Below are 16763 nucleotides of genomic sequence, written 5' to 3' on the forward strand. Positions count from 1 at the left end.
TGGATCCCATTTCTCAGCTTCTAGAAGCATTCGCTTCTTCATCTGCCAAATAATGACAGTGGTCCGCATCTCATAGCCGTGTCTTGAGAATCAAATGGAAAGGTGTACGTGCGAAACTCAGCACGGTGCCTTGCACATAGTAAGTGCTTACTAAAAGATAGCTATTATATTAGCAGCAAAGTTAATGTTATCACTTCACTGTTTACATTACAAAGCTGATGAACCGGGCTGCCCAAGAGCTAACCCAGAACTGGAGGCGAAGGCGGAGAAGCGAAAGGGCACTGTGGCTGCGTGTACACAGCCGCCTTTGCTCCTGGGAAGGAGAAGCAGCATCACATCTTCCAAACGGCACCATGACACTTTGTTCTTTGCAGCGGTGAGTCAGAAGACACAGATCCCAGGCTGTACTGATCACCGAGGGACTTAGCTTCTATGAATCCCAGTGATCAGGACCAGAGAGCAGAGTCACCTTGGCAGGCACCACAGCATGTGGGCTTGTCTTCTCTCTCCCAGGGCTGCTGGGAAGGACCACTACTGGCACAGATCCGGTTCTTTCCCTCTTTTAAACAAAGTATGCTCTTTACTAAAATGCTGATAGAATGCTATAGCTACCGTGTAATAAGAAACTTGGTCCTGGAAGCTACTCTCTACCTCTCTGGAATTTTCCAGGCGACAGGACTGTCTCTGGTACCCACGAAGGGCCCTGACAGTCTGTGTTCAAGAAGTGGTGGTTCAAGAAGAAGACTGGCCGCCAGGAGGACTAATCATGTGATCGCAGGGGTGTGGCTCTGAACCACAGGAGAGCAGCCCCAGCCTCAGGGAGGGGAGAGGAGACGGACATGGAGTGCAGCCGTGTTGATTCCATCATGTCATCACAATGAGGCTCCAGGGAAAGCTCTGGACACCGACGCGAGCTGAGCTCCCTGGTGGGTGACACACAGCAATGTGCCGGAGGGTGCCGCCCCCTAGCACACGGAGGCCTCATGTTTGGGTTGCAGCCAGACCTCCCCTGGTGGCTCTCTTCTTTTGGCGGATCTTGATTTGTATCCTTGATCTTGATTTGTATCCTTCATGCTAAAACTCTAATCCTGAATCGGGAATCCTGTGAGTCATTTTAGTGAATTATCAAACGTGAGGGAGTAGCGGAAACACCTAGATTTGTAACCATCTGGTCTAATGTGTGAGTGGCCGAACCCCTGAACTTGCAGCTGGTGTCTGAAGTGAGGGGAATCTGGGGTGGGGGGGGAGGGGCACTGTGCCCTTAACCTCTGAAGTTTGCCTTCTGGGTAGTTGGCATGAGAACTGCATTGCAATGACCAACTTGAGAAATAAGTATAAAATGATCACTGTGGGCCATCATATTCCATCAGGAAAACTGTGGAAAATGCGACACCACTTTAAAGCCATCTAAGAGCAAAAGAACACCGAAGCTTTTGAGAAACAAAATCTTTCTTTCTAAAATCTTGCTGGCTTACCTCTACTCCCGTTCATGTGCACGGGCCCTGATGCAGTCAGGGCCTGTAGGAGGCCTTGCAGGCAACTTCAGGCACTTGAGGCTTTCAATGAACTAAACCATCAAAGGAGTGTAACTCCATCAAAACAACAACAACAACAAAAAACCAGCGCAACAAGATTTACTTGTTTTCCTTCTCTTAGCTTGATCCCTAACTTTTTTAAAGTTGTGCAAGAAGACTCTAGATGTCTAAGACATGTCTTGGTTACCATCAACGCTTTTATCCAATCATTCATTCATGAGACACTATATATCAGCAGCTGCTAGGTGTCCAGCACCAGGCCAAAGGCAGTGAAAAGAATGCAAACTCGGCCTCAGAAGTTTCCTGGAGCTCCATTTGCTAGCTCTGTGACCTTCAGCAAGTCATTGGCCCTTTTTTAAAGGTAAGAAGGTTGGACTAGATCCCATTACTGGGATGACAAAAGTCCGCTCTAATTCTAAATGCTGTTGATCCCTTGAGTCAGCCTGTATTTCCTGGGAGACTGAAGCTCGATGCCCCTCTTCTTCGCTGTGTGTTTGCCAACTCTCTCGAGAGTCTTCCCTCAGCTCCTTCTCAAACACCCCTCCTCGTTCCATAAATCTGCATGCGAAAGGACCAGACAGCTGTAGCTCTCAACAGCTTGGGTTTTCATCACTGCCTGTGTCATCCTGCTTGCTGAAGCTGCTTTTTAAAGGGGCCAAGCCTCCTTTAAACAATTCTAAATATTTTTGACGTTAGGAACCAGAACACAACAAGCTTACAAATAGATAAAACAGTAGCGTTTTCCCACAGGTGGTTAAGCTAACAAGAGACCTCTCTGTGGGAGCTGTGCTGTGATGCGCGCTGGTCGTGGAGGGGCCAGAAGCTACGGTAATGTTGTCAGAGAAGCTCCAGGGAGAGAAAGCTCCAGCATCGTGAAAGGAAGGAAGCAAGAGAAAGGGAAGGAAACCCATCTTAAGGGAGGACATCCCGCCTGCCACGCACTGTGGCAGTTGTGCTATTTATACGGATTCAAGTTTCCCCACACAACCGCAAGAATCCTAACTGGCAAGCAATGATGCGGAATGAGAAGAGATCACTGCTAGGCCAGCAGAACTGCTCTGGTCTTGCTAACTCTACGGCAAAGGCAGAGAAACAGATACTCACGTGCTCACACCCGGCCGCTCCCTGCCATCCGTCTTCTGCTAGCCTTGCTCCACGTCCCATCTCAGGTCACTGGTTTACAGATGAATTGTTCTAGGGCAGCTGAGGTAAGCATGCAGGCCCCAGGCATTGAAAAAAACAAAAAGAGCAAGGCAATAGAAACAAAACAGCAAAATATATCAATATGGAAACTTAATATGAGATTTACATTTCAACGTCTAAAACTCATGGTCCAAATGTGATCATGGTCTTTGACGGGACCTCGAGACCCCACTGCCAAAGACTCAGTCCTGGAACTTAGACCTCTGCCCCCTTCCAATTGCTCTGAATAAATGGTATTTTCCTTTTGCGACGGTGAAATCGGAACACGTCCAAATGCTGGGCGCTTCATTCATCCATGTATTCATTTTTACTAGCAAACAGTTTTATTTGGGAATGGCAGAGAATTAGAATGTAGGACACTCAAGCTACATCAAAACCGTAGGGAAGTCCACAGAGCAAAGGACAGACTTCTGTTTAGGAAGAGGGAAGGCAGTGGAAAGAGACTGTTGTGAAGGGAGAGTCCCCAGGGTAAACCCGGAGCCCGAGGCCCAGGGACCTCTCCCTGGCAGGCCTGTGCCTGGATCTCATTGGCTGGGCTGTTGCCAGGGCAAGAGAAAAGCTTCCCTCCTCGCCTGGGGTTGTGAAGCAGCACCCCCCCCCCCACCCAGGGGTGCGTCTCTTCTGCAGCTGAGCAGGGGTGCTCGCCTGCCGGCCTCCCAGTGCCACGCCAACTACACATCTGGGGTCACTGCAATGTCTGCTAAAGACTATTCTGGAACCGTTTCTTGATTGGTTTCCTGCCACAGAAGACCATGAATCTGGGCTGTGCGCCACCTGTAAAAACAACCATCTACTGTCGCAGCGCAGGAATGAAACGGGAGGCTGAGACTGTACCCGCGAAGGGGGCACCCACCGCTGCGCGCGGAAGCTCGGCCCCCCTCCCGCGTGGGGGGCACAGCGTGGGGGCGCCACCGCGGGGCGGCGGAGCCGGGGGCGCTCGGGACCCTGCGGTGGCCCCGGGGTCTGTGTGGGTGCCCGCCCTCCGCTCCACCTCTGCAGCCCGGAAGCGCCCCGGGCCCCCCAACGACGGGCACTGGGTATTTCTGACCCCAATATACTGCGATGTCTGACCCCTTGTTGGTACCTACGTTCCACTTTCCAGTCCTTTTCATCTTGCTGTTGCGCGCACTGGCCGGTTTCCCAGAAGAGCTGCGCCTTGGTGGAGGAGAGAGTGCCGTCGGAGTTTCAAAAAAAATGAAAAGATAAAGAACTTTAGCAAAAGTTCGGCACTTAGAGCTACTTTAAAATATTTTAATGGGTATTCATTTTTGAAAGATGGAGAGAGACAGGGCACGAGTGGGGGCGGGGCAGAGAGAGAGAGGGAGACACAGAATCGGAAGCAGCTCCAGGCTCCCAGCTGTCAGCGCAGAGCCCGACGCGGGGCTCGAACCCACGAACCGCGAGATCATGACCTAAGCAAAAGTCGGACGCTTAACCGACTAAGCCACCCAGGCGCCCCAGCACTTAGAACTTTTAAGAGTGACGGAGTTCAGACTTTGTTCACAGGTAAATAAAAAACATGGTCAGTCACCTATATGCTTTGCTTGTATGATAACAGATGTTCGTGAAGGTTATAGGCTGAACGTTCCTGTCATCATCTTTGTTGATGGACGTTCTGTAGAATGGGACCCATGGGACAGTAGAAAAAGAATAATCTTTGGAACCTAGAGAGCTAGTCTGTAGCCCCAGCTCATCCACTTAAAAGTTGTGTAGCTTTAGGCAAAGGAATTGATCTGTAGGGGCTCAGCTTTCCTCGTCTATTATCAAAAAGAAAGGGAAGGAGAGCCTGGGTGGCTCAGTCAGTTAGGCATCTGACTTCAGCTCGAGTCACGATCTCACACTTCATGGGTTCAGGCCCCGCGTCAGGATCTGCACTGACAGCTTGGAGCCTGGAGCCCGATTCAGATTCTGTGTCTCCCCTTCTCTCTCAAAAATGAATAAACATTAAAAAAAAAAAAAAGGAGGAAAAGAGAAGGTAGAAAAGGAAGAAGAAGAAAAGAGCAAGACAAGGAAGCAAAGGAAGAAAAATAAATGGGAACTAATAATATACACTCAGATAATCTATAGGGTTATAACCCACAACTCACTGAAAGCAGTATATACAATGTAAAATGTTGATAAATACAGCATTATTGGTAAAAATCATACTTTAGATATTGTTAAAGTCTTCTGCATATTAAAAAAATCCAAGAAATAAGCAATGCTTCCCAGAATAATTAATAAAAGCATCGCCTCAGGTAGCGGCAGGATCTCCATCCCAGCACAACACCACTGCAGTTTGCGTCTGTTGGGGGGCAGCACAGATCTGGCTTTCTGGGGCACTCGGCTCAAACCCACCCCTCCAGAGATGTCTTTTTTCATCAGCACCTTTCACAGATTACAGACTTCTAGGTTTGACTCTCCAGTGTTCCCGTAGCTTGAAGTAAGTCCTGCACAGGTTAGACGCCAGCCATCAGGCTGCAAAGTAAGTACACTCCCGTTGACAAGAGCCCCTGAACTGAAATCGTACCTGGTGAGTGTACGGTCACTGCCTCACTGCACACTGGGGCTGTTAGCTCTGGTTTGGTATCTGGTAAAGAGAATACGAATCAGGACATGGCGTCTTGCAATAAAGAGAAACTAATGGAGGTAAGTAGGGAAGAACACCTGTCGGCGAGAAATTGCAACCTCTACATTAGCCATAGCCAGCCACTGCTCCCAATTGTTATTCACAACAATGGAGAGCCTCTGGACTGTGAATGTGAGCAATGATGGACGGCAATAAAATCCGCAAATGAGTTTTCACATTGTCTAATAAAATTCTATGACTTTGTCAATCTGTGTTGACACAGACCTACACAGGACTAGATGATAAAATGTTGTAATGGGAAGCTAATTGTTTTCTTGGGTTTACGCATTTGTCTTTTATTTATATGGTTCTAGATGCAAATTCTGGCTGTCTTATAAGTGACCGTGAGGATAGAATTCAATTCTGAGTCCCTAGCAGTCAAACACCCTATTGTCCAAGCCATTTCAAGACAAACAGGGCTGCAGATGGGCAGCAAAATGAAAGCCCCAACACATAAACCTGAATTTGGGGGTATGTAGAATCAGGGTTGCCTCAAACATGGCTCAGGATTGTGCATTTTATTTTTTTCTCCATTTCTCAATTCAAGTATCATTAACATACAGTGTTTTATATCGATTTCAAGTGTACAACAGAATGATTCAACAATTCTATATATTTCTCAGTGCTCATCGAGATAAATATATACTTAATCCCCTTCATCTATTTCCCCCGCCCACCTACTTTCCCTCTGGCAACCACCAGTTTGTTCTCTCTATATAAGAGTCTGTTGCATTTCTATACACTAATGATGAAGTAGCAGGAAATGAAATTAGGAAAACAATGCCATTTATAATTGTCCAAAAATAGTATCTGGGGCACCTGGGTGGCTCAGTTGGTTGAGCGTCTGACTCTTGATTTTGGCTCAGGTCATGATCTCATGGTCTTGAGATGGAGCCCTGTGTAGGGCTCTGTGCTGACAGTCAAAGCCTGCTTGAGGTTCTCTCTCTCCCTCTCTCTCTGCCCATCCCCCATTCATGCTTGGTATTAAAAAATACCAGGGAGGGGCACCTGGGTGGCTCATGGCTGGTGGTTTTGAGCCCTGTGTCAGGCTCTGTGCTGACAGCTTGCCTGAAGCCCCCTTCAGATTCTGCATCTCACTCTCTCTCTCTCTCTCTCTCTCTCTGCCCATCCCCCACCCGCACTACATCTCTCTTTCCTTCAAAAGTAAAAATACCTAGGAATAAACTTAACCTTAACCTTCACTCAAGAAAGTGAAGGTTCTGTATTCTTTACACTACTAAAGAAAAACTTTGGTGAAAGAAATTGAAGATGACAAAATTGGGAAAATATTCTATGCTCGTGGATTAGAAGAACAAGTATTGTTAAAATATTCATACTATCCAAAGCAATTTACAGATTTAATGCCTTCCCTATCAAAAGATCAGCAACATTTCTCAGAGAACTAGAAAAAATAATCCTAACGTTGGTATGGAACCACAAAGCAATCCTGAAAAAGAACAAAGCTGAAGGTATCACAGTCCCAGATTTCAAGACATACTACAAAGCTATAGTCATCAAAACAGTATGGTACAGACATAAAAAGAGACACAGATCAACAGAACAGAATAGAGAATTCCAAAATAAATCTGTTTTTATGGTCAATTAATCAACAACTAAGGAAGCAAAAGCATACAATGGGAAAAAGTCTTCAATAAACAGTGCTGGGAAAACTAGACAGCATACACAAAAATAAACTCAAAATGGGTTAGTGATCCGAATGTGAGAACAGTACATTTTAAGTAGGCTGATAAACAAAAATTGGATACTGTCACAGAAGTTTTAGATTAGTGACTGCTTTATACCTGTTTCAAATATGCCATCTTAAAAAAAATAATAAGAAAGAGCCAATAACATTTTATGCTTACCTTAGCCTCAGAAAATAACATGTTAAAAGTTTACTTCAATTCACAAATAGCTTTGGAAGTCGTAACCTGGGAAATGGAAATGGGGAATAAAAGCAAAAATGGACATAAAAAGACGAAGGGTTTTTGCAAATATGCCTCATATGTAATTGCCTTTACGTGTTCAGCAGGAAATGGCTGAAACAAACAAATAATTGCGGAGGGAAAGCTTTAAAAAAATCACTTAGTTTGCAACTCTACTCCCATTGGCTAGACCAGGGCAAGCTTACAATAAACGCTTGATAAATATTTCTTAAATAAAAACAGCATATCAAGTTTTGTCTTGTTGATTAGTAGAAAAGATGTTCATCGAAGTTATCATTTTTAGTGCAGCCTCAAAAATATAAAATTGACAACTCTCTTAAATGTTCATTTATTGAAAATCCCACAAGCGGGGACACACAACTATAGTATAACTTACCTAGTCATTTTCTATAGTAAAGGTGAGAGGAAACGTTACCTATTGAAACAACCGCCTACTAATGTCTGCTTACTAAGCATCCATTGCACTTTACTTAGAAAAGTCTTTTATTGATCTTTGCTCCATTTCCCTGAGATAGTAATTAAGGGTTAATTATGCTTGCTTCTAGACTGTCTCATAGAGGCTTATGGAATTAAAGCTAGTAGCATATTTTGAATTGCTGGAAATAAATTAACATGATAATTATTTTAGAAATAAAAATTTTAAAATTGAGAGAAAATCACACTCGGATTTCACAGAGACTTAAATCTCATTAGCATCAGTTTTGAAAGCATTTTAACCAATGGAACCATAGTTCACAAGTAAATATAAATCAAGTGTGGAAGCCAAAATTACTTCTAATTTCTTATTCTCTTTTTGTGCCAAAATATATTCAAAATCAAAGTATAAATTTATGGGATACTTAAGCCTTTCCTGACTACACAGACTCAAAGTTCTTGAGTAAATTAAATATGTTGTAGGACAGAGGAATATTTTGTGTAGGATTTTCACAGAGAATTTTTAAAAACATTTAACAATTAAGGTAACAAAAAACATATGACAAATTATCTTAAGTAAAAATAAATATGCTAATACTATAACAAGAAACACATGCACATGATATATATAATATATAAATTTCACTGGGGTTGGGATTTATAAAAGTGAAAGTTTGGAAAATTTATACACAGACTCTCATTAAGGGAGGTTAAGTGATGACAGGTTCTTGGAAAGAAAGAGCTGGCAAAGGTTCCCAGCCCAGCCCCCTTCCAGATTATAAAAGACAATGAGGTGCCCCCTGAATCAAAGAGGAAAAGTAAGTCTCTTGAATCCAATCAGCACTTAGACAAATCTCTCAGCACTTCTGGGGACCGCTCTTTGTGGGTTCCTTTCCAATTACTCTGGACAGGCAGATGAGCATTAAATTATGGACAAAGGGAGAAATACACATTCAGCATGTTGGCCTGGAAGACAGTTGCCACATGGGTGCCTACAGAAGGCAGGTCAGGAATATGAAAAGAGTGCTTCACCTGGGCGTGGGGGGGTGGGGGGTAGGGGGGAGGGGTCTGGCCCAGACCAAAACTGCCCAGACTGTAAATCCAACAGGATTTGCCTGGTCTCTACTCTTTGGCAGCCTTGCCTTGAAATGCAATATTTGATAAAAGATAAGGTGACTCTTTTTTCCTATGAAGAGAGATTCCAAAATGGTGGAGATATACATTCAGAGTAACTAGAACACCGCCTCCTCATCCTACCCAACTAGCAAGATGCCACTTGCGTGTTTCTCCTCTATGCCTACAAGATGACCAGCGCTCGCTCTCTATGAAGGCTCTAAAACTTCGTCATCACACGTAAGAATAAAGTTACAAGCATTTGTCTTCTCTAGCATTTCAAAAAGCTCTTACTCAGGCACAAAATTTACTCTCTAAACATAGCTCTGATCGTGTCACTCTCTGATATAAAAGCCACAAGAACACTTGGCACCTGTTGAGGACCCATATGCCTTCGTACATGCAGGCTTTCCCACAGGATGTATCTCCTGCCTGCGACACCCTTCTCAAGCTCGTGACAGCCAAAATGGCCTCTCTTCCTGAGGTCTTCATCAACACACATTTCCTCTCCTGCCCAGGTTCAGCAATGCCTCCTCATCCTGAGTATGCATAGCACTTTGCACCTATCTCTATCCTATCTGAATTCTATCTGAATTCAAAAATTTATTTATATGTTTAAATAATAGCTCTATTTACTAACTTGATATGACCTTGAGCAAGTTTTATTTTACTTCTCTTGGTCTCTTTTATTTTCTGATTATAAAATTAGGAGTTGGAACAGTTAGTCACAGTTATGTTTTAATGCATTACTCTTGGCCCTCTATTAGATTTTTAGAATAAAGTGGTGAACAAGACTAGAGTTTTGCCCTCCTCATTTTATATCCTACTAAGAGGGAGAAGATGACTAAACACATAACAAACATGAAATTTCATATACTACTGGGAAGTGCCATGATGAAAACAAAAGAAAGTGATGCTATAGATGGTGACAGGGACGGAGCTTCTCTAGCCAACGTGGAAGGGAAAGGCCTCTCAGAGGAAGGGAAACGAGTTGAGAACGGAACTGGGAATAGAGGGAGCCTTTGTACCTACATTCCAAGCAGAAGAAACATCATAGACACTAAAGCAGGCATGAGCTGGGTGTGTGCAAAGAAGATGAAGTCGACAGCAGTGACTGTGGTCAGCTAACCATGGGGGTGGGAAAGATGAAGTCAGACACATGAGCAAGTAGCAGATCACATGGGACCTTGAAGAAGGTTGAGTTTTATTCTGCTGCAACAGGAAAACATGAGAGAGTTTTAAGTAGTTGACATAATTTGCTTTATACTTTAGAAAGATCAATCTGGCTACTCTAAGGTAGAAGGATTTTGTGGGAACAGGTAGAAGGTGAAAAGCCATTTAGGAAGATATTCTCATAGTATAGGTGAGTAATGCAACAGCTTGGAGAGTGTTGCAGCAGTGAAGTGATGGAAGAGTTAAAATGAATCACCAAGCTATTAAAGAGTGAAAAAAAGAAATAAATCAAGAATGATTGCTACCAGTTGAGCCTGAACGGCTGGATGAACATGGAGGTGGGGACGGCCTGGGCAAGGCCTCCTCAGTTTCAGCTTTGTTAAGACTGAGGACCCACTGGACATCTGAATGAGGATGCAAGATGGGCTGTGGGCTAGATTAGTTTAGAGCTCACAGGAGAGGAACTGGGAGTTGGCTCTTGAATTTGCAGTCTCGAGAACCATCAGAATGTCAACAGACAAAAACCATGGAATTAAATGACTTTGCCTAGAAAAGAGTGAATGTGGAGAAAATTAAAGAGCTGAAGAGAAAATGCTAGGGCCTGCCAAAATGTTGATGGGGAAGAAAGCACCATCAAAAGATGCAAAGTAAATGGAGGGGAAGTTAGGTAGGAAAAAAGGAGCAGGCATATGGGGTGTTCTAGCTCTGGGTTAAGAATGTGTTCCAACAAGAAAGCAAACATTTGCTGTTGAATGAATAAGAGACTATTGAACACTGGCGACAAGAGGTAGGTCATCGTTTTACTGGTCTTCTCAGGAACTAGAATGTCTGACGGTTCTGAATGCCTATTGATATTTGTGGTCATAAAGTGGGTTTCAACTATCCTAATGGTGTCATCTTCTCCGTCAACATTCAGCTACCCTGGTCAAGACAGGGCAGGATGAATTGTTGAGTTTAATCAGGATATAGGCTTGCTTGGGAGAAAGTCAGAATAGGTTAAAGTTTCTGCCCATCTCTAAAGATTCATGACATAAATAAAAGAAAAGAAAAGAAAGTTTTACTTTATTTGAATCTAAAATCTTAAGTGAACTTTTTAAACTAACCTTTTATAAAATTATCCAAATTAAGATAATTTACGACTATATGCAAAAATTTGACAGGGAAGCAATAAGAAGAGAGATCTTTAGCAATCTTGCATGTGACTAAAATTACAAATATTGGACAAAGAATATGGATTATTAATCTAAAACAAATGGCTTGGTTTATTCTTTCAATATCTTGCACTTATCTTTGGCTTCCCTTCCTTTCTCAGTTTCAAACCTTGGGAAGTTTAAAAGAATGGACTCTGGGGGACGTGAGTGACGGGATGGGCTAAACACGTGATGGGCATTAAGGAAGGTGCTTATTGGGATGAGCTCTGGGTATTATATGTAAGTGATGGACCACTGGGTTCTACTCCTGAAACTAATACTACACGGTATGTTAACTAACTTGAATAAATAATTTGTTAAAAATGAGAAAAAAAGAAAAAGAATGGATTGTCATAAACTTGATGCCCTGCCAAGTGTGGCCAAGAAATATCCAATGTCAAAGTTAGAGTTGCCATAAAAATTCTTTTAAAATAAGACAAAAGCAAGGAATTTATATATTAATAGAAACTATTTATCTCAGTGAATAATTCAAAGATTAGCTATTCCCCTAAACTCTGACATCTTATAGAAGGCAGCATTTGTCTTTTTTTTTTTGTTTGTTTCATTTTAGGAAAATCTAAAATTAAAACCTACTTTAAATTCTAAAAATAAGTGGTTTAACTCCTGAAAATTTATTCACTCACATTTTAAACTCCAACATACATATTTCTAGACTTGTAAACATATTTGCATTCTTTTAAATTTAAATAGAAATAGATTTGTTAAAATCCGGTTCTCTGAAATGTTCAGGAGAATATCATCTGGCCTGATTTTTATAAATTATATGTAATGGTTTTAATAAAATACTATGGAATACATGCTACTTTGGAACAAGAATTAATGACTGAACTCTTTTCTCACAGGCCATTAATTTTTTCACAGTGTCCACGCAGTGGACAAAAATAAGTAGCTGTCAGTTTTAGTAGGAAGCGATGTTTAACTCTTGCTAAATTCATTTTGTCATAATAAAGAAAACCAACTTGAATCCCAAACATTACAAGTGACAAAACATTTTATGGAGTGTTCATTTTGTATGTAGACTGCACCTGAAGTACTCTGCTTTAATCTAAATGAAAAAGCCAAAGTGGAGTCAAAAGTTATTTACTGTGGCTTCTTTCTTGACATTTCTAACAGGACGTAACGCGCCGGTAGAAAGGGAAGGCTGCAGACAGGCCTCGCTCTCCACGCATTCAGTGGGCTCCAGCAGTATTCCTCACACAGGGCCAATGACAGCGGCATCTCAACAAGAACAGCAACGATGCCTTGCATTTATACAATACTTTCTAGTTTACAAAGTGCTTTTCGTATTGAGTTTGTTTCTTTTAATGAGAGAGAAAGTTATGTGGAGGATTTTATTCCCTTAGAATACAGGAGACTTTTGGCAAGATTTTGAATCTTTCCTCTGTGGCCAATTAGTGACAATTCCACTTTTGCAAGACAGCCGTCTCCCTGTCCAATTTGACAAGGCAAAGCAAGAAGACTGGCACTGAATTCGATGCCAACAGTAGTTCAAAATCTCACCACCATCAAAATAGGAATTCAGATGCAAAATTCCAGGGCTTGCTTACTAGGCTCTGGCCGCCACAGAGGCTGAACCATAACCGGAGTCAGTTTCTGAAAGAAGCAGGTTGATGGTAGCATAACTGGTATAAGATCTCTGCAAAGCAAGTCTGGCAACACGGTTCTGATGAAGGCAAAATTGCACAACTGTGTAATCACATGCATACCGTTATGTTTGTTTCAACCTTGTTTATAGCAGGAAAAAATGAGAAGTGATGATATTAATCAACAGGCAGTCAGTTAACAATAGTTAACAGGTACTACATAACCAATAATTAAAATACAATGGAATGCCATCTGGGCATGGAGAGAGTAGACCAGAGAGCGTAGAACCGTGTAGGCTATGATAATGCAGAATTTGGACTTTTCCTCAATGAGATTTAGGAAGCCACTGGAGATTTTTGAACATAGGAGAGACAGGATTTGACTTGCATCTTCAAAAGATGACTCCGACTCACGGTTGGAAAGAGACCAGAGGATTGTGGGAGGAAGAGATGAGGATGTGCCAGGAGAGGGTGATCATGACTTAGAGCAGGTACCACCAGCAGGGCAAGTGGAGAAAAGAACTTACAGTCTACAAATAGCGAACGTCAGGAAAACAGGATTCTCGAATACACTGGATATTGGGTGTGTGAAAAACCAGAGTCAAGGAGGACCCCCAGGCTTTGACTAAATAGATGTGCTTATGCATGAGTAAACCAAAGCACAGGAAAATGCACCCCCAAAATAATAAGGTTGTTGCTGAGTAATTGGTTTAGAGAAGATCTTTACTTTCATCTTTATACTTTTTTGTTTGGGATTATGCAAGGAACATGTGTTACTTCAATAATTTAAGAGCTATTTTTAAAAAATAAACTAATGCCAAAGAGAATGAGAGACAATTTGCCCTGGTATATATTTTTTTGGTCAGCCACCCCTTGTGGCATGGCAACCAAACCCCCCAGAATAGCAAGCAACAATTCTGGAATGTGAAACAATATCTGACCCTCAACCTGCCCAGTTTTAGGATTCATAGCAAGTCGCATCTCTTTATCTGTGTCTTTTCTAACTGAGGGAGAGAATTCACTAGGGCCTCCCACACAATGAACCTGAAGATTAACACCACGGAGTCAGCACACCTGCCAACCAAACCACATAAGTAAACCTCCATCTGTGTAGTGAAATGACTCATTCTTATTCTCATTAACCCTCAGAGTTAGCATATTTGAGCCTACCCCTCTTTCAAAATTTTTATTTTCTGTTTATATTTTCATAGGCCTTAATGACATCCATACCTTTTTTTTTTTTTTGGTAAGCCACTCTGAATACTGTTTTAAACATGTGGGGTAATAAATACATACATAAACACTTGCATGTTTTTTTCTCCACAACCCCCCCCCCCCATTCCAGGTATATGTGCGTGATTTCTGTCTTATTCAAAAACATGCTCTTGGCTCCCCTAGCTGCCTCCCTCCTTACTGCTCAGTTTCAGAAGTCATGAGCGGAGCCATGCAGTTAAGAAAAATACTCAGGTAAAGATCTGTACGCAGCGCCGAGCCGTTTGGAGAAGAGGTACAAGCACATCTAACACACAAATGACGCGCTGGCCCCGGGGAGCCGAGTGTATGAACGTAGGCAGATACTTCTTCAGCAGACACACACAGCACGGTGCGCGTGGGTGCACCTCTGCCTGTGAATCTCGGCATTCAGCAGTGGAGACTCACAACACGTGACCGTTCCCCCCAAACTGTGACACAACGTACTACAAGATGAACAAAACTGTTTTCGTGGCAGCGGTAGGTCTTCCAGCACTGTATCGAAAGACTCCTGATGTCTTGTCTAACACCAGATCCCTCCTGTTTCCTCAAACATTCCTTCTCCATGCAGCTGCACTGTTCACTTTCTGTCCCTCACATGTGCGTGCCTGGAGCCCGATGAATCAGTGGTGACTGCAAGCTGTGTTTCTCCCCAGCTACTTATGATGGGGACTTTTGCATTTCTAGCTCATCTCATGGCGAATATTGGAACACTTGGAAGTTAGGCGCGCAGTCTGTGCATGTACTAAGCATGTGGCTTTCTGCATATGTCTGCACATCATTTTTCAGGAAACTCTATTTCACACTACACCAGCTTGATGAGTAGCTGTTGTTCACACCCACTGAGAAATAACTCCATGTGAGAATAATACCTTTACAACTTTGAAATGTCCTCAGACAGACTTCTCATCTCTAGGCCATCAACCTGCTGTGAACTCTCATCTTGACTTTTCACACTTACAGGCAACAGTCATGCAACATACTGTCAAACAATATGAAGGTCTGGGGAAACGTGAAGGAGAGCAACATTAAATCGGAGCCTCAACATCTTCTTAGTTCAGTGTGATTTTTGTAATTAAAAAAAAAAGTCCCCTACATATGCAAATATATTCGTAATGAGGGTCAACTTAAAATTTTCGCTCTGTGTCTTCAAAGAGTGTTTACATTTCTGATCCTCATCAATATTCCGCTTGTTGAAAATTCGTGTATGAATTCAGCATCTGAAGTCCCTGTCTTCAAGATGCTTTCTACTTGCATCCTCCTTGAAGTAAGTATTTCTGGTCAAAAAATCTCAATATTTACTTTAAGCCACAATTACTACGATAACCAAGGAAACTGAAAGTCAGAGTGGGTATGGTTCCAACGAACTGAATTTTCTCTTTGAGAACTATCCAGAAATAATGTTACCAATCCTGTTTGTTAAAAATCCAGCAAAATGTAGGCATTCAATAAACATGTTATAGGAAAAAATAAAATAAGCAACTCTTTCATTCCACAAATAATGATTGAGCCCCTGAGATGTACCAGACTGTGTTGTGTTGCATATTCAAAAGTGAATCTAATGTGAATCTGGACCTAAAGAAACCCACTCATGCTCAGTAGAAGAGCTGACAGGTTGATTATACTTCCCCTAATTCAGCAGGAACATTTTTCAGTAAGGGCTAAAACACACACACCAAACTTCTCATTAATTTTTACTTAACCAGTAAGTTCAGCTGAGTGAAAACCAGCTCACTTTTAGTGCTCAGTTCTTTCATGAATGCCCAACTTGCTCAACATCTGGAACTCAGTTCAATCCAACAGATGTATTGAGTGAATATCTAGACCCTGCACCAGCCTAGGCCCTGGAGATGCAAGATGAGAAGGCGGAGGCTGGGAGGAGGAAGAATGAGTTAATGACAGTCCACCCCCAATCCTGGCATGGAAAAGTCAACTAGTATAAGAGGAATGATAGAAGAATATATGAGATATGGTAGCTGATCTTGGGGGTTACAGAAAGGGAGAAGGCACAGGGGCGCACCTCTGGGAGGCTTCTTCCATATGGGGAGGCAAATTCAGAAGGTCTGAATGGGCTGGGCAACTGGGTGACTGAGTCAGCCACATGTCCACTTTTGGTTTTGGCTCAGATTGTAATCTCAAGGTGTGTGAATTTGAGCCCCATGTCAGGCTCTGTGCTGACAGTGTGGAGACTACTTGAGATTCTCTCTCTCCCTCTCTCTCTGCCTCTCCCCTGCTCACTCTCTTTCTCTCTCTCTCTCAAAAATAAATAAAAGAATAAAAATTTTTAAAAATTAAAAAAAAAGGTTTGAATGGGTACTAACCCAAGACATCTTCTAGAAGTTATTGTTAAAATTCCCAGTGTCAGTTTATTTCCTTTTCAATTTCCCCTATCCTAAAAGTTCAGTAAAAGGAAAATATAATAAATCAAATCTTCTGAGTGGTTTTATTCTGTTTAGTAAAAGTTATCATAATTATACATCTTTACTCCCTGAATTTACAAGATGTTTTTGATGTAAATTATAGTTCAGACAGGAAACTAAAAGAATTGTGTGTGTGTGTATACATGAAACATAATAACATATACATTTATATCTACATATAAAATATATGTACATATGTTTTATTTAAGGATATAAAAATATATATTATATACACATACACAGGTAATAGGAACATCCTTGACAAGATATTTACTTATACTGCTGTTAAACATCTAAATAATTATC

General features: G+C 42.1%; 1 long non-coding RNA gene across 1 annotated transcript in view; it reads right to left on the reverse strand.

Annotated features, from left to right (window-relative positions):
- Positions 1 to 3081: 3081 nt before the first annotated feature.
- Positions 3082 to 16763, reverse strand: part of LOC120224648 — a 203535-nt gene continuing 189853 nt past the window's right edge. The window contains exons 4-5 of the long non-coding RNA XR_005526625.1: positions 3827 to 3893; positions 3082 to 3512 (exon numbers count right to left, since the gene is read on the reverse strand). This is a non-coding gene — a long non-coding RNA (uncharacterized LOC120224648). The remainder of the gene's footprint in view (positions 3513 to 3826; positions 3894 to 16763) is intronic.

The sequence above is a fragment of the Hyaena hyaena genome, unplaced genomic scaffold (genome assembly GCF_003009895.1).
Source record: "Hyaena hyaena isolate Hyena2069 unplaced genomic scaffold, ASM300989v1 scaffold_1213, whole genome shotgun sequence".
Lineage (NCBI taxonomy): Eukaryota > Metazoa > Chordata > Mammalia > Carnivora > Hyaenidae > Hyaena > Hyaena hyaena.